Raw genomic sequence first — 17,802 nt, forward strand, 5'->3', positions numbered from 1 at the left:
TGTTCACATCAAACGCAGCCACCGTGCCCATCAATTGCAACCACCATGCCCATCAATTGCAGCCACTGTGTCCATCAAACGCAGCCACTGTGTCCATCAAACACAGCCACTGTGCCATCAAACGCAGCCACTGTGCCCATCAGATACAGCCACTGTGCCATCAGATGCAGCCACTGTGCCCATCAAAAGCAGCCACTGTGTCCATGAATCGCATCCACTGTACCCATCAAACGCAGCCACTGTGCCCATCAAACACAGCAACTTTGCCCCATCAAAAGCAGCCACTGTGCCCATCAAACAAATCCACTGTGCCCATCAATCGCATCCACTGTGCCCATCAATCGCATCCACTGTGCCCATCAATCTCAGCCACTGTGCCCATCAATGGCAGCCACTGTGCCCCATCAAAAGCAGCCACTGTGCCCATCAAATGCAGCCACTGTGCTCATCAAATGCAGCCACTGTGCCATCAAACTCAGCCACTGTGCCCATCAAATGCCGCCACTGTGACCCCCACTTGTCCGTTGTCTGACCGGCACTTACCCCATCTTGGTGGTGGGTGAGGCCGCAGCGAGCAGTGTCCTCTGTGTGTCTCGTCTTCCTGCTAGCCGTCCAATAGCAGCGCCTGTCCTTTCAACCAATCAGGTGGCAGCTACCTGATTGGAGGAGAGAGGGTTCAGTGTTAGAAAAGCAAATATTAATTTGCTTTTCTAAAACACCTAGGTGGGCTCCAAGCGCAATGCCCTGCACCCTGAGTCCACCTTTTTGAAGCCTATTAGAGCCTATGGCTTTAATCAGGTGCTTAAAAATAACACCCCCACCGCTGAAATTCGGGTGCCCGGCGTCCTGAATAGGGGGTGGCGGCTGCGGCCATGGATGGATTCATGCAATGCATGAATCTATCCATTCTACATAGAGGGGGTGGCCGGAGAGAGGGGGCGGCTCCCGTGCACCCTTAATGGACGCACCGTCCAGTAAACCCTGCAGAAGAGATATGCCCATATATACACTGTGGGGCAGATCCACAAAGAAATTACGCCGGCGTATCTATTGATACGCCTGCGTAATTTCAAAATTCCTGTGTCGTATCTTTGTTTACGGCATCTCGGCTAGATCAAGGCCTTGTACACACGGGCAAACATGTACGATGAAAACGGTCCGCCGGACCGTTTTCAGCGTACATGTCTGCCCGGGGATTTCTGTCTGATGGTTGTACACACCATCAGACAGAAATTGGAGACAATTCTATTTATAGAAATAGGTAGATTGTTGAAGTCATGGACAAAGCTCCCGTTATCTCTCATTGGAAGGGTAAATGTCCTAAAAATGTCTATACTCCCTAAATTACTGTATTTCTTTGAAACTCTCCCAGTATTGACTCCCATGAACCAACTGAAAGCATTACATAGGAATTTTCTAAACTTTATCTGGAACAACGCCTCCCATAGAATAGCCAGCTCAGTCCTCATGGCCCCCCGCTCACAGGGTGGCCTAGGAGCTCCTGATATATTTAAATATTATTATGCGACTCACTTAAAAGCCATAACCTCCTGGACGTCTAGACTTGCTCCAAACAGATGGTCTGAAATAGAGATGGGAAGAACAGTCCCTGCCCACCCATGCTCCTTATTATGGCCCTCGTCTGACAAATCGTTTGCCCTCTTAAAAAAGGTCTGTCTAAACCCGATGCTATTCACTCTTTTAATATGGAGGCGATGTTCTGGTAAATTTTCCTTATCGTCCCTGTGCCCACCCCTGATAAATATTGTCTTTAACCCAGAAATTCCTGACAGTTTGTCCTATGACTCTATGTTGCCCTGGACCCAAGCAAACATATTTCAATTACGGCACCTAGTACACCCAATAACACGTACATTGTTATCTTTCACGGACCTACAGTCAAAGCATAAAATTCCAAAATCTCTTTTTTATTCCTTCCTCCAGATTAGACATTTTTTTGCATCCATGTCCCCCCATTTGACCCTTAGCGTCCCTACTGACTTCGAATTGCTGTGCTCTAGAGGCCCCCACGAACTTCACCAGATCTCCACTATTTACAAAATCTTAGGCCCCATACACACGAGAGGATTTATCCGCGAATACGGTCCAGCGGACCGTTTCCGCGGATAAATCCTCTCGAGGATTTCAGCGGATTTCTATGCGATGGAGTGTACACACCATCGCATTGAAATCCGCACCGAAATCCTCTGGCGATGACGTGTCGCGCCGTCGCCGCGATTATGACGCGGCGACGTGCGCGACGCTGTCATATAAGGAATTCCACGCATGCGTCGAATCATTACGACGCATGCGGGGGATCCCTTCGGACGGATGGATCCGGTGAGTCTATACAGACCAGCGGATCCATCCGTTGGGATGGATTCCAGCAGATAGATTTGTTTGGCATGTCAGCAAATATTCGATCTGCTGGAATCCATCCCAGGGGAGAAATATCCGCGGAAACAGATCCGCTGGAGTGTACACACCATAGGATCTATCCGCTGAAACCCATTCGCTGGGATTTTTCAGCGGATGGATTCTATCGTGTGTATGGGGCCTTACACTCAGCTTCTCCCCTCTCTGAAAACACCCATTTATTTATGAGGAAATGGTCCCACATACTATGTTAACCCATCTCACTGGGAGATCGGAGACGAATTTGGGACGCTACCTCAAGAGTCTCTAGATGTGTGGGCCAGAAAGAAACTGCATATAAAATACTTATGTTCTGGTACAGAACCCCAGAATTTCTGGCAGCACGTGGATTGACCCCGCATAGCCAATGTTGGAGATGTAGCTCCTCTGTGGGTACCCACCTCCACATCTTTTGGGATTGTCCATTAATTACTCCCTTCTGGTCACAGGTCCATGATCTCCTCGAGAAGGTCCTAAAAATCAGCGTACCCTTTCAGCCTTTATATATGTTGCTAGTAGGGTTGTCCCGATACCACTTTTTTTAGGACCGAGTACAAGTACCGATACTTTTTTTCAAGTAGTCGCCGATACCGAATACCGATACTTTTTTTAAATGTGTCCCCAAATGCAGCCATGTCCCCCCAGCCATGTCCCTCTAGCCATGTCCCTCACATATGCAGCCATGTCCCTCTAGCCATGTCCCTCACATATGCAGCCATGTCCCTCTAGCCATGTCCCTCTAGCCATGTCCCTCACATATGCAGCAATGTCCCTCTAGCCATGTCCCTCACATATGCAGCAATGTCCCTCTAGCCATGTCCCTCACATATGCAGCCATGTCCCTCTAGCCATGTCCCTCACATATGCAGCCATGTCCCTCACATATGCAGCCATGTCCCTCTAGCCATGTCCCTCACATATGCAGCCATGTCCCTCTAGCCATGTCCCTCACATATGCAGCCATGTCCCTCTAGCCATGTCCCTCACATATGCAGCCATGTCCCTCTAGCCATGTCCCTCACATATGCAGCCATGTCCCTCTAGCCATGTCCCTCACATATGCAGCCATGTCCCTCTAGCCATGTCCCTCTAGCCATGTCCCTCACATATGCAGCAATGTCCCTCTAGCCATGTCCCTCACATATGCAGCAATGTCCCTCTAGCCATGTCCCTCACATATGCAGCCATGTCCCTCTAGCCATGTCCCTCACATATGCAGCCATGTCCCTCTAGCCATGTCCCTCACATATGCAGCCATGTCCCTCACATATGCAGCCATGTCCCTCTAGCCATGTCCCTCACATATGCAGCCATGTCCCTCTAGCCATGTCCCTCACATATGCAGCCATGTCCCTCTAGCCATGTCCCTCACATATGCAGCCATGTCCCTCTAGCCATGTCCCTCACATATGCAGCCATGTCCCTCTAGCCATGTCCCTCGCATATGCAGCCATGTCCCTCTAGCCATGTCCCTCACATATGCAGCCATGTCCCTCACATATGCAGCCATGTCCCTCTAGCCATGTCCCTCACATATGCAGCAATGTCCCTCTAGCCATGTCCCTTGATGCGGCGGCGCGATGCGGCAGCAGCGGCGGGGGGGGAAAGGGGGGGGAAAGTATTCTATTTAGGTATCGGGGGTATTTGCGCGAGTACGAGTACTCCCGCAAATACTCGGTATCGGTCCCGATACCGATACTGGTATCGGTATCTGGACAACCCTATCCAAAACCTTCCCCCATACCTTTGCCGCCGAAAGCCACCGAAAGCCGCCGCATGGAGAAAATCGAAGCATTCATTTGAATAGCTGTTTTGCCCGCGCGTATAGACACTCCCCCTTGCTCTGGATTGGACAGATCACGATCACCCATCCAATCCCGAGCAAGGGGGGGTGTCTATACGCGCGGGAACACTACAGCTATTCAAATGAAAGCTGTGATGTTCCCGCACGCCGTTTAACCCATGTGGCGGCTTTCGATGCGGCGGCTTTCGATGCGGTGGCTTTCGATGCGGCGGCAGCGGCCGGGGGGGAAAGTATTCTATTTAGGTATCGGGGGTATTTGCGCGAGTACAAGTACTCCCGCAAATGCTCGGTATCGGTCCCGATACCGATACTGGTATCGGTAGCGGGACAACCCTAGTTGCTAGGCTTACCTCTCCCGAGGATCTCCAAAAATCTTTGCAAACTGGTGGCTTTTCTTTTACTGGCAGCCAAACGTGTCATCCCACAACGCTGGAGAGATACCTCCCCTCCCACCTTTCCACAATTTTTATCAACAATTGCTGATATTAGGAGGATGGAGCGTCTTACAGCAGTTATAGATGATTCTCTACCCAGATTTGAAGCTATTTGGGAGAGATGGGACTCTTCTGATTTTTAATAGTGTTGCTCACGAATATTCGCATTGCGAATATTCGACTCGAATATAGCATATTCGAGAAATCGCGCTATATTTCGAAATTCGCGGTGAATATTCGCAATTCCGAATATTCGATTTTTTACAATTTTTTTTTTGAATCAGATCACATCCTAGATATCTCCATCGACGTCTAAAAGCATTGCTGGTATCATTAGAGACCCTGGGCCGAGTAGCTGAAGCGTTCATTGAATTTTCCAGAAAGATCGCAATGCGATTATTCGGCAAACGCAATATCGCGCGATTATTTTCCTCGCCCCGATCGTCCGCATCAGAGCGATTTTTACAGTTTCATTTTTAAAACAGATCACATCCTAGTGATCTCCATAGACGTCTGAAAGCATTGCTGGTATGATTAGAGCCATTGGGCCGAGTAGCTGAAGCGATCATTTTATATTGCCGAATAATCGCAATGCGAATATTCGGCAATAGGAATATTGCGCGATTATTTGCTCCGCCCTTTTGCATCAGAGCCAATCAGAGTTCTCCTTCCACACTCGTCACAGGTTAGCAACCAATAGGAACCTGCCTGCATGGACATTATATAAGCTCACTCCCAGCACCATTTCATTGCAGATTCAGAAGCTTGCTATAGAGTGTGGAGGCTGTTTCTGTGTTCCTGGTTTCCTGGTTTCCTGTGTCTTTGTTCTTGATTGATTTAGATCATCACCAGCATTGCTATTTAGTGATTCCAGTGGATCTTTTCCAGTATATCAACTGCTTTTTTCAAAGCAATAGACCCAAGAGCTTTTTTCAAAGCTACGTTTTGTGCTGTTTTGTGCTGTTTTTTTCATTTGTGTTACTGTTTGATCCTGCAATCCTCCCTGTTCAGTTATATTTGCAAGAGATTTCAGAACACATATTGATCTGAGCTTTATAAAAGAGCTTTTCTAAAAGCTAAGTTTTGTTCATCTTGTGTTACTGTCAGATCTTGCAGGTTCACTGTTCAGTGATATTTGATAGGCATCTCAGTTCAAATTTTGTTTAGTTTTCCCTAAAGAGCTTTTATAAAAGCTAAGTTTTGTGTTCAGTTTAGTTAAATTTTGTGTAGTAAGTGTACACACTGTTAGTGTACATTTATTTCATCTAGCTTAGCTTAGTGTGTGTTTAGTGTTTGTGTTTTGTGTTTAAAAAAAAAAAAAAAAAAAAGTTAGTGTTTGTTTAGTGCTTTTTTTTTTTTTCTTTAATTTTGTAGTCCTTGTCTGGTGTACTACTTTTCTTATAGTTTAGTAGCTGTCTGTGTACGTCTTTGTCTGCGTGCCTGTCTTGTAAAAAAAACACAAAAACACATTTTGTTCACATTTTCCCCCCCAATAAAGTTTAACCCCCCCACACACATATCAGCAATTATGAGCGGCATCCGTGGCCGTGGCAGTAGGGGTAGGGGAGTTACTCCCAGTGCTGGATCGCTGCCAGCACGGGGTACCTCTCGTGCCCCTACTAGTGGTAGAGGATCGGGTGCAAGGGGAGTACGCCTGATCCGGGAGTTCTTCCCATCGGGCAGCCGCCCGATATTGCCATCTCAGGCTCAAGTAGTGGTGGACTACATGGGGCACAGCAGTGCCACTGAGTCGTCGGTCCCGACTCACAGTAGTACCACCATTACACCGTTGCCTGTACTACCCCCCCCCAGCCCCCAAGAGTCCAGCATCTTACTGTTCGACAGCGACAGTGAGAGGGATCTCTTGGGGGAGGCCATGCATCAGGCAGACCTCCAGCTCTGTCCTGATGGTCAGGACCTTTTTGAAGGGATGGATGAGGAGGATGGGATACCTGCTGGCAGTATCCCAGAGACATCCCTTCAAACTGGTGCTGCTGTTTTGGTGCAGGAAACAGCAGCACCTAGTCAGACCCAGGCGTGGGTGAGGGGACAGCGGAGCCAGGCTAGAGGCTCCATGTCACGTGGTTCCCTCAGACCAACACATCTCAGCCCTTGGTCTGACATCTCTGGGGGCGAAGAGGGTGACCCATCATGGTTGCCATCTGACGCGTCGGCTCACTACGTCAGTGACGACGGGGAAGGTAGGCACCCTGGTGAAACGGTGCGCCAGGTCACCACCAGGGAGACCATCGTCAGGGTCTCCACTGGTGATGGCAGCAGGAGGTGTCAGGAGGAGGAGCAGCAGCAGCAGCAGCAGCAGCAGGCAGCTCCACCTGTGCGCACCGAATCCCAGCAGGTGCAAGTAAGCGTCACCCCATCTGACAGGAGGGCGGTGCTGAAGTCACCTGTCTGGAATTTCTTTACCCTGGTGGCAGACAACCCTACCGTGGCCATCTGCCGGATTTGTAAAGTGAGGGTGAAGAGAGGGAAGTGTTTGGCTCGGGTGGGTACCACAGCCCTGAACCAGCACCTCAGGATAAACCACTGGGCGTTGTATGAGGAGATGAAGCGTGGTGGTGGTAGCAGCGCCACCACCACAAGTGAGCAGGGTACAGCAGCCCCTGCCACATCTTCATCTGTTTCCAGCAGGTCATGCCCCCCCCGCTCCCTCTAGTAGAGGTACTGGTACCGGCAGCCAGACCTCTACTTCCACAGCACCCTCCACGTCTGTGTCCCGCACTGCCGTCCGGCGCCAGGCGTCGATTTCAGACGCCTTTGACCGCACCACTCCCTTCCCCCCTGGAGACCGACGTGTGCGTTCCCTCAATGGGCTCCTGGCAAGGGTTATTGCCCAACATCTGCTGCCCTTCAACATAGTTGACAGCAACCCCTTCAGGCAGATGTTGGAGCAGGCCCAACCCCAATGGCGTGTCCCCAGCCGCCATTTCTTTGCCAGGACTGGTGTCCCTGCCCTACACCAGCACATTGTTCAGAATGTAACCCTGTCGCTGGATCACGCTGTCAGCGACAGGGTTCATCTGACAATGGATGGCTGGACCAGCAGGCATGGGCAGGGACGCTACATCAGCTTCACGGCCCATTGGGTTTCCCTCCGAGGCGTCGGTGAGGGATCGTCGGCAACCGATCTTGTGGTGCCGCCCCGGGGTGTCCAGGGGAGAACTGCTGGTCTCCCTCACGCCACTGTCTCCGCAGCTGCTGAGCCTCCCAGCAAGCGCCCCCGTAGCTACTCAAGTGTGGGGCACGTGCGCTGTCAGGCCGTGCTCCAGCTTGTTAGTTTAGGGGACCGGAGACACACTGCAGAAGAAGTGCTGAAAGCACTTCAAGCTCAGGTCCAGAAGTGGCTGACACCCCGAAGGCTCCAGCCAGGTATGGTTGTCTGCGATAACGGCAGCAACCTACTCGCCGCCCTCCATGCTGGCAGTCTGACGCACGTGCCCTGTCTGGCACATGTCCTCAACCTGGTGGTGCAGAAGTTCCTGCGCACTTATCCAGGGTTGAGTGACATTGTGGCAAAGGCGCGTAGGATTGCCAGCCACTTCAGGCGCTCCCCAACCGCTACCGCGTCCCTGTCCAAATTGCAGCGGAAGTACAATCTGCCCCTTCACAGGCTGATTGTGGACAGTGTGACGCGGTGGAACTCCACCCTCCACATGCTGAAGAGGTTGTGGGAGCAGCAAAGGGCGGTGAGGGAGTACCTGATGGAACTAGGCACTCAGAGGGCTTCACCACAACTCCCTTTCATCGCCTGTGCGCAGTGGGGGCAGATAAACCAGGTCTGCCAAGTGTTGTCCTCCTTCGAGCAGGCGACCAAGATGGTCAGCAGTGAGCAAATTGGCCTCAATAGCGTGCTGCCAATACTGTTCATGCTGGAGAGGACACTAGATCGCCTGCTCGAGGCTGGGGAGAGTGCCTTGGTGGAGCAGGAGGAGTCAGCAATGCTCCACCGAGACCAGGGCCAGGACCAGGAGGAGGAGGAGGAGGAGGAGGATGATGATGAAGAGGAGGAGGAGGTGGTTGCTGGTGTCGTCCCGGAGTCAGGGCCTGGTCAGGAGGGAGAGCCGGTGTTGGGGGCACCGATAGTCCGGGGGTTGGGCATGTCTGAGTTTGACCAGCAGCGCCTCAGGGAAGAAGAGTCGCACCTCATTCACCTGGCCAGCATTGAGGAGTCACAGCGGGCTGTGCTCTTCCCCATGGCTGCCCACATGCTCAGATGCCTCAGGAGGGACCCCCGGGTTAAGACCATCAAGACGAGGGATGATTTCTGGATGGCCACCCTTTTGGATCCCAGGTGCAAGGGGAAACTGGAGCAGTTCATCCCAGCCAGCCGGAGGCAGCACCGGATGGAGGAACTGCAGGCAGCCATTGTCAGACGGTTGGAGCAGGCAACTCCCCGGCCTCCAGTTGTCCCCCCTCATCTCACCCAGCAGGTGGCTGCACCCAGCTGCAGCCGAGCAGGGGACCTAATGGAAGAGATGAGGATGTTCTTCCAAACAGAGCGACCCAGTACCACCACCAGCAGCAGCAGCAGCAGTCACCACCAGCGGCTGGCCCACATGGTGGCAGACTACATGGCGTCCGTCGGTGCTTCTGACAGTATGAGCACCGACGACCCCATGGAGTACTGGGTTGCCAGATTGGACACCTGCCGCGAGCTCGCTCAGTATGCGCTGGAGTTATTGTCTTGCCCCCCCTCCAGCGTACTATCTGAGCGGACATTCAGCGCGGCAGGTGGGGTGGTCACGGACAAGAGGACCCGTCTGTCCACAGAGTCCGTGGACAGACTCACATTCATAAAGATGAATGAGTCCTGGATCGGCGGTGACTTTCTGGCACCCGTCGTCGGTTCAGGGCGCTGAAGGGTCCCTTGCCATGCATTCCCTGATGAAGCCCCGGACCTGATGTATTTACAGTGCTGAATATAACTATTTCAACATCAGAGAAAATCAATGTTAATATTTGGTACAGTAGGCTTTCTTTGCAATTACAGCGGTCAAAAATTTCTTGTAGTTTTACACCAGCTTTGCACACACTGGAGGAGGGATTTTGGCCCACTCCTCCACACAGATCTTCTCTACATCAGTCATGTTTCTGGGCTATCGCTGAGAAACACGGAGTTTGAGCTCCCTCCAAAGATTCTCTATTGGGTTTAGGTCTGGAGACTGGCTAGGCCACGCCAGAACCTTGATATGCTCCTTACAGAGCCAATCCTTGGTTATCCTGGCTGTGTGCTTTGGGTCATTCTCATGTTGGAAGACCCAGCCTCGACCCATCTTCAAAGCTCTAACTCAGGGAAGGAGGTTGTTGCCCAAAATCTTGCAATACATGGCCCCGGTCATCCTCTCCTTAATACAGTGCAGTCACCCTGTCCCATGTGCAGAAAAACACCACCAAAGCATGATGCTACCACCCCCATGCTTCACATTAGGGATGGCGTTCTTGGCATGGTACTCATCATTATTCTTCCTCCGAACACAGTTAGTGAAATTATGATCAAAAAATTATATTATAGTCTCATCTGACCACATGATTTTCTCCCATGACTCCTTTGGATCAGTCAAGACAATTATGTCAGCAGTTATTTCACACCCTATATACTCTTATTAAGACTGCTGTACATCATGGCAACTCCTGCCCATGTGATATGACTCTGTATCAACTACTACTGTTAATACTACTACTGCTGCTTCTGCTGCTGCTGCTGCCCAGTCAAGACACCTATGTCAGCAGTTATTTGACACTCTATATACTCCTATTCCTACTGCTGTTCATCATGGCACCTCCTGCCCATGTGATATGACTCTGTATCAACTACTACTGTTAATACTACTGCTGCTTCTGCTGCTGCTGCCCAGTCAAGACACCTATGTCAGCAGTTATTTGACACTCTATATACTCCTATTCCTACTGCTGTTCATCATGGCACCTCCTGCCCATGTGATATGACTCTGTATCAACTTCTACTGTTAATACTACTGCTTCTGCTGCTGCTGCTGCCCAGTCAAGACACCTATGTCAGCAGTTATTTGACACTCTATATACTCCTATTCCTACTGCTGTTCATGATGGCACCTCCTGCCCATGTGATATGACTCTGTATCAACTACTACTGTTAATACTACTGCTGCTTCTGCTGCTGCTGCCCAGTCAAGACACCTATGTCAGCAGTTATTTGACACTCTATATACTCCTATTCCTACTGCTGTTCATGATGGCACCTCCTGCCCATGTGATATGACTCTGTATCAACTACTACTGTTAATACTACTGCTGCTTCTGCTGCTGCTGCCCAGTCAATACACCTATGTCAGCAGTTATTTGACACTCTATATACTCCTATTCCTACTGCTGTTCATGATGGCACCTCCTGCCCATGTGATATGACTCTGTATCAACTACTACTGTTAATACTACTGCTGCTTCTGCTGCTGCTGCCCAGTCAAGACACCTATGTCAGCAGTTATTTGACACTCTATATACTCCTATTCCTACTGCTGTTCATCATGGCACCTCCTGCCCATGTGATATGACTCTGTATCAACTACTACTGTTAATACTACTGCTGCTTCTGCTGCTGCTGCCCAGTCAAGACACCTATGTCAGCAGTTATTTGACACTCTATATACTCCTATTCCTACTGCTGTTCATGATGGCACCTCCTGCCCATGTGATATGACTCTGTATCAACTACTACTGTTAATACTACTGCTGCTTCTGCTGCTGCTGCCCAGTCAATACACCTATGTCAGCAGTTATTTGACACTCTATATACTCCTATTCCTACTGCTGTTCATGATGGCACCTCCTGCCCATGTGATATGACTCTGTATCAACTACTACTGTTAATACTACTGCTGCTTCTGCTGCTGCTGCCCAGTCAAGACACCTATGTCAGCAGTTATTTGACACTCTATATACTCCTATTCCTACTGCTGTTCATCATGGCACCTCCTGCCCATGTGATATGACTCTGTATCAACTACTACTGTTAATACTACTGCTGCTTCTGCTGCTGCTGCCCAGTCAAGACACCTATGTCAGCAGTTATTTGACACTCTATATACTCCTATTCCTACTGCTGTTCATGATGGCACCTCCTGCCCATGTGATATGACTCTGTATCAACTACTACTGTTAATACTACTGCTGCTTCTGCTGCTGCTGCCCAGTCAATACACCTATGTCAGCAGTTATTTGACACTCTATATACTCCTATTCCTACTGCTGTTCATGATGGCACCTCCTGCCCATGTGATATGACTCTGTATCAACTACTACTGTTAATACTACTGCTGCTTCTGCTGCTGCTGCCCAGTCAATACACCTATGTCAGCAGTTATTTGACACTCTATATACTCCTATTCCTACTGCTGTTCATGATGGCACCTCCTGCCCATGTGATATGACTCTGTATCAACTACTACTGTTAATACTACTGCTGCTTCTGCTGCTGCTGCCCAGTCAAGACACCTATGTCAGCAGTTATTTGACACTCTATATACTCCTATTCCTACTGCTGTTCATCATGGCACCTCCTGCCCATGTGATATGACTCTGTATCAACTACTACTGTTAATACTACTGCTGCTGCTTCTGCTGCTGCTGCTGCCCAGTCAAGACACCTATGTCAGCAGTTATTTGACACTCTATATACTCCTATTCCTACTGCTGTTCATGATGGCACCTCCTGCCCATGTGATATGACTCTGTATCAACTACTACTGTTAATACTACTGCTGCTGCTTCTGCTGCTGCTGCTGCCCAGTCAAGACACCTATGTCAGCAGTTATTTGACACTCTATATACTCCTATTCCTACTGCTGTTCATCATGGCACCTCCTGCCCATGTGATATGACTCTGTATCAACTACTACTGTTAATACTACTGCTGCTGCTTCTGCTGCTGCTGCTGCCCAGTCAAGACACCTATGTCAGCAGTTATTTGACACTCTATATACTCCTATTCCTACTGCTGTTCATCATGGCACCTCCTGCCCATGTGATATGACTCTGTATCAACTTCTACTGTTAATACTACTGCTGCTTCTGCTGCTGCTGCCCAGTCAATACACCTATGTCAGCAGTTATTTGACACTCTATATACTCCTATTCCTACTGCTGTTCATGATGGCACCTCCTGCCCATGTGATATGACTCTGTATCAACTACTACTGTTAATACTACTGCTGCTTCTGCTGCTGCTGCCCAGTCAATACACCTATGTCAGCAGTTATTTCACACCCTATATACTCTTATTAAGACTGCTGTTCATCATGGCACCTCTTGCCCGAGTGATTTGACACTGTATTGTCAATGTCTACTACTACTATTACAGCTCAGTCAAGACACCTGTGTCCCAATTTTTTGGTACACTATTGACTACTATGACCACTACTGATGCTGTACAGTATTCCCCAAGTGTTTTTATGCTATGTATTACTATTACCACTACTGCTTGTAAATCATGCCTGTGTGATACTTAGTGGGAATGCTTTAATAAGCATTCCCAGTATGGATACCCGTAAATGTATTAATCTTAATTAGTGTGAATGCTTTAATAAACATTTCCAGTATTGATATACGTAAATTTAGTAATCTTATTATTCCTTACGTTTTTTGGTTCTGCGTAACTTCGGCATACTTTCAGCTATTGAGACCATTCAACTGTAAAAATGTTCGTCTCTTTCAGCAAATGATGGGACTTGTTCAAGTTTTTTCCTACTTTTTACACTTTTATAAATTTTTAGCTTTTAAGACCCTTTTTTTAACATTGAAGTCAATGAGAACATCCTTTTCCCCTTTGAATTCACATGCCCTGCCAAAAGTTTCAGCTACTTCATACTTTCACTTACAGACACTGAAAAAACTGTAAAGCGGTCACAAAATATTTAGCTATCCGGCTATGACTTTTCAGATAGTTAGCGTTTACAATTTTTTGGTGAAAACGCAATTTACGTTTTGCGAATTTTTCACAAAAATGCGATAGGTTATAATGTAATCCTATGGAGGGGATTTAGAGTCTGTCATGTGACCTTAACATTCTAGATCTTTGTAATTAAAAATATCTTTACAAAAAGGGGAAACAAATTGGTCTCACGCCCACAAGATCTACTTTTCATACACAATTTTTAGATCAAAACGTAGCTATGCTTGTCTGGTTTATGGCAATGTGATCAAGTCTGCGATACGTATTTTAGTTTTAGTTATTGGAGCAACAGCCAGAAATTATGTCTCATAGACTCTCATGTTAAATTATCTAAAAAATGTTGCTGCAGAACTCACAAAGACGCTCTTTTCTAAATCGCAGACATGGCCACATTTTTAAGTTTATCTACATAAATTTCATATCGATGCGTTTACAAGGGCCGTGTATTTCAAACGGTGTAGTCGTTGTATCAATTGCATGTACGTTTGAGGATTTATTAAGCTTTGTTTGGAGGCTTAAATCATGTATTAGATCTGTGAATTAAAAGCGTTTGTAATGTTATTTCTTTCTATAAATCACTTTCCTGACCTCAGTGCAATATTCCTCCTCACTGACCTGGGGAGGAGGGGAAACCTATTGAGGGGGGAGGGGCGACCAGGAAGTCAGCATACGCTATACTTTGCAGATAGAGAAAGAAGCTGTGTGTCCTAAAGATAGTGTAGTGGTTATGGTGAATGTCTTTGGCAAGGGGCTCACCAATTAAGCTATTCAGCATTCCCACTCGCATTTTCCTCAGGAAATGCATTGTCTAGTTATATTATATTTTAATACTCCTGCTGCTGCCTCCATGCTGAGTAAAGCTTCATGACCTCTCTGGCACAGCGGATCCACCAACAGCCTCCGCTACAAGCTACCAGACCGGATCTAAACAGCAAGTGTAACTATAACAATGAACCTTATGTTAAACACTGTTTTGCGGCATTTATACTGCAACCATTGGGCTGTCTGCAAGAGCTCATCTGCATTCTCTCTCTTTCTTGCTCTCCCTCTCTCTCTCTTTGTATATATATATATATTGTTGCTTTTGTTATGTTCATTTTTCAACTGTTTATTTTGTGTTCGTCGTGTCTGTGTCGTGTGCTTTAGTTTGTCCTAGGTTACTGTTAAATAAAATAATAGTATAAAATGTTTTTGCTTATTATGAAGTTAAATGTGTTGATGTTGATTTGTTTGATGTTAAGTTAGATGTGTTGAAAAACCTACAAATCTATCTCAAAAAGAAATGAAACATTTCCAAAAAATAATATTTATTAATAAAAACATAATTTCAGATATAACTCTGATTGAGCTTCTGAAGGCGCTCCAGCTTCTCAATATTTTTTAATTGCTGCTGCTCCAGCAGCACATTTTGCTGAATAAGATAGCGGATCTGGCGCTGATTTGCCTGGATCCTCTGGTGGGTTGTCTTTATCAGCGCGGTCTGCCTCCTCATCTTTCCTGATACTGTTAGGATATAATAAAAAAAAAAATTGGATTTAAAATAACGTTACCAAATAAATAAAATTTTTTTTTTGCTTATTAATCAATCATTATCATGTGTATACACTTGTTATGTGTCTAACACATCCCGGGAGTGCAGAATTATTAGGCAAATGAGTATTTGGACCACATCATCCTCTTTATGCATGTTGTCTTACTCCAAGTTGTATAGGCTCGAAAGCCTACTACAGATTAGGCATATTAGGTAATGTACAACTCTGTAATGAGAAGGTGTGTGGTCTAATGACATCAAAACTCTATATCAGGTGTGCATAATTATTAGTCAATTTCCTTTTCTTTGTCAAAATGGGCCAAAAGAAGGATTTGACAGACTCTGAAAAGTCCAAAATAGAGAGATATCTAGCAGAGGGATGCAGCACTCTTAAAGTTGCAAAGCTTCTGAAGCGTGATCATCAAACAAAAGAAGCGTGTGGAAAAACAAAGGTGCAAAATAACTGCCCATGAACTGTGAAAAGTTAAGCGTGCAGCTGCCAAGATGCCACTTGCCACAAGATTGGCCATATTTCAGAGCTGCAACATCACTGGGGTGCCCAAAAGCACAAGGTGTGCAATACCCAGAGACATGGCCAAGGTAAGAAAGGCTGAAAGACGATGACCACTGAACAAGACACACAAGCTGCAACGTCAAGACTGTGCCAATAAATATCTCAAGAAAGATTTTTCTAAGGTTTTATGGACTGCTGAAATGAGAGTGAGTCTTGATGGGCCAGATGGAAGAGCCCGTGGCTGGATTGGTAAAGTGCAGGGAGCTCCAGTCCGACTCAGACGCCAGCAAGGTGGTGGTGGAGTACTGGTTTGGGGTGGTATCATCAAAGATGAGCTTGTGGGGCCTTTTCGGATTGAGGATGGAGTCAAGCTGAACTCCCAGTCCTACTGCCAGATTATGGAAGAGACCTTCTTCAAGCAGTGGTACAGGAAAAAGTCACCATCCTTCAAGAAAAACATGATTTTCATGCAGGACAATGCTCCATCACACGTGTCAAAGTACTCCACAGCGTGGCTGGCAAGAAAGGGTATTAAATAAAAAAAAGTAATGACATGGCCTCCTTGTTCACCTGATCTGAACCCCATTGAGAACCTGTGGTCCATCATCAAATGTGGGATTTACAAGGAGGGAAAACAGTACACCTCTCTGAACAGTGTCTGGGAGGCTGTGGTTGCTGCTGCACGCAATGTTGATGGTGAACAGATCAAAACACTGACAGAATCCATGGATGTCAGGCTTTCGAGTGTCCTTGCAAATAAAGGTGGCTATATTGGTGACTGATTTGTTTTTGTTTTGTTTTTAAATGTCAGAAATGTGTATTTGTGAATGTTGAGATGTTATATTGGTTTCACTGTTAAAAATAAATCATTGAAAAGGGTATCTATTTATTTTTTGGTTAAGTTGCCTAATAATTCTGCACAGTAATAGTAGTCACCTGCACACACAGATATCCCCCGAAAATAACTAACACTAAAAACAAACTAAAAACTACTTCCAAAAAAATTCAGCTTTGATATTAATGAGTTTTTGGGGTTCATTGAGAACATGGTTGTTGTTCAATAATAAAATGAATCCTCAAAAAATACAACTTGCCTAATAATTATGCACTACCTGTATACTTCTAGCATCAATACCATATTATGGTTCTACAATCTGACAGGTGCGCTTTATATGTTGTCCATTTTTATATCTACATTTTGTTGTTGAAATGTTATTAATCATTGTGCACATATTTACCTTCCTGAGCGAGGCTCACAGGACCGCTCTCTTCCTCCTGCTCTTCCGCTTGAGAAGTTGGGGTGGTGGGGGGGGGAATCTCCTCAGCTTGCTCCTCAGCAGGAGCTGGGGTTGGGGAGTGGGAGGGCCCTGGCTGCTCCTCTTCATCCATCTCCTCCTCTGCCGCATCCTCCTCTGCCGCATCCTCCTCCTCCTCCTCATCGGCCTGGCGCCTTCTGCGCTTGGCGCGGATAACTGGCATTGGAGCTTCTATAATAACACAATGTTCATATATTATAAAAATGTTTTCTAATGACGTATGCAAATTCTGTGTACTCTGCTGTATTGTATATGAATACAAATTGATTTATATAGACAGTTAACCAATGGGACAATGTTATATTAAAGGGTCTTGTGGGCACTACAGGGGACTGAGCGTGAGCTGGGATGCAACCATGTTAAAATGAGCTGTTTTTGTCTCCTTTGTTTTGTTCAGACCATCTCATGTTAAAAAAAGGGCCTGATGGAGCACACGGGATTACTATAACAACCCCACTCCTAACACAGGAATTTAGTGGTAATCTATATATATAAAACTCAACGTGTGTGTGTGCATAAATGTATGTATGTATGTATGTATGTATGTATGTTCCAGCATCACGTACAAACGGCTAAAGATATTTATATGAAACTTGGCACACAGGTTACTTATATGTCAGCCACAAACATAGGATAGGTGGTTTAAACCTTACCCACCCCCACTTGCCATGGTCGGGGTTTTTCTTTAAAGTCCCATGCAAAGCAATGGGAAAATTATGTTCCCACATAACTTCTGTGTTCCTGTCTGCTGCCCCATGTCTTTTTTCAACAGTACTATGAATACCTTGGCCGGTGGTGATATATGTTAGCACAACATGGCATCTTGGTTAACAACATCTGACCT

The sequence above is a fragment of the Rana temporaria genome, chromosome 3, assembly GCF_905171775.1.
Source record: "Rana temporaria chromosome 3, aRanTem1.1, whole genome shotgun sequence".
Classification (NCBI taxonomy): Eukaryota; Metazoa; Chordata; class Amphibia; order Anura; family Ranidae; genus Rana; species Rana temporaria.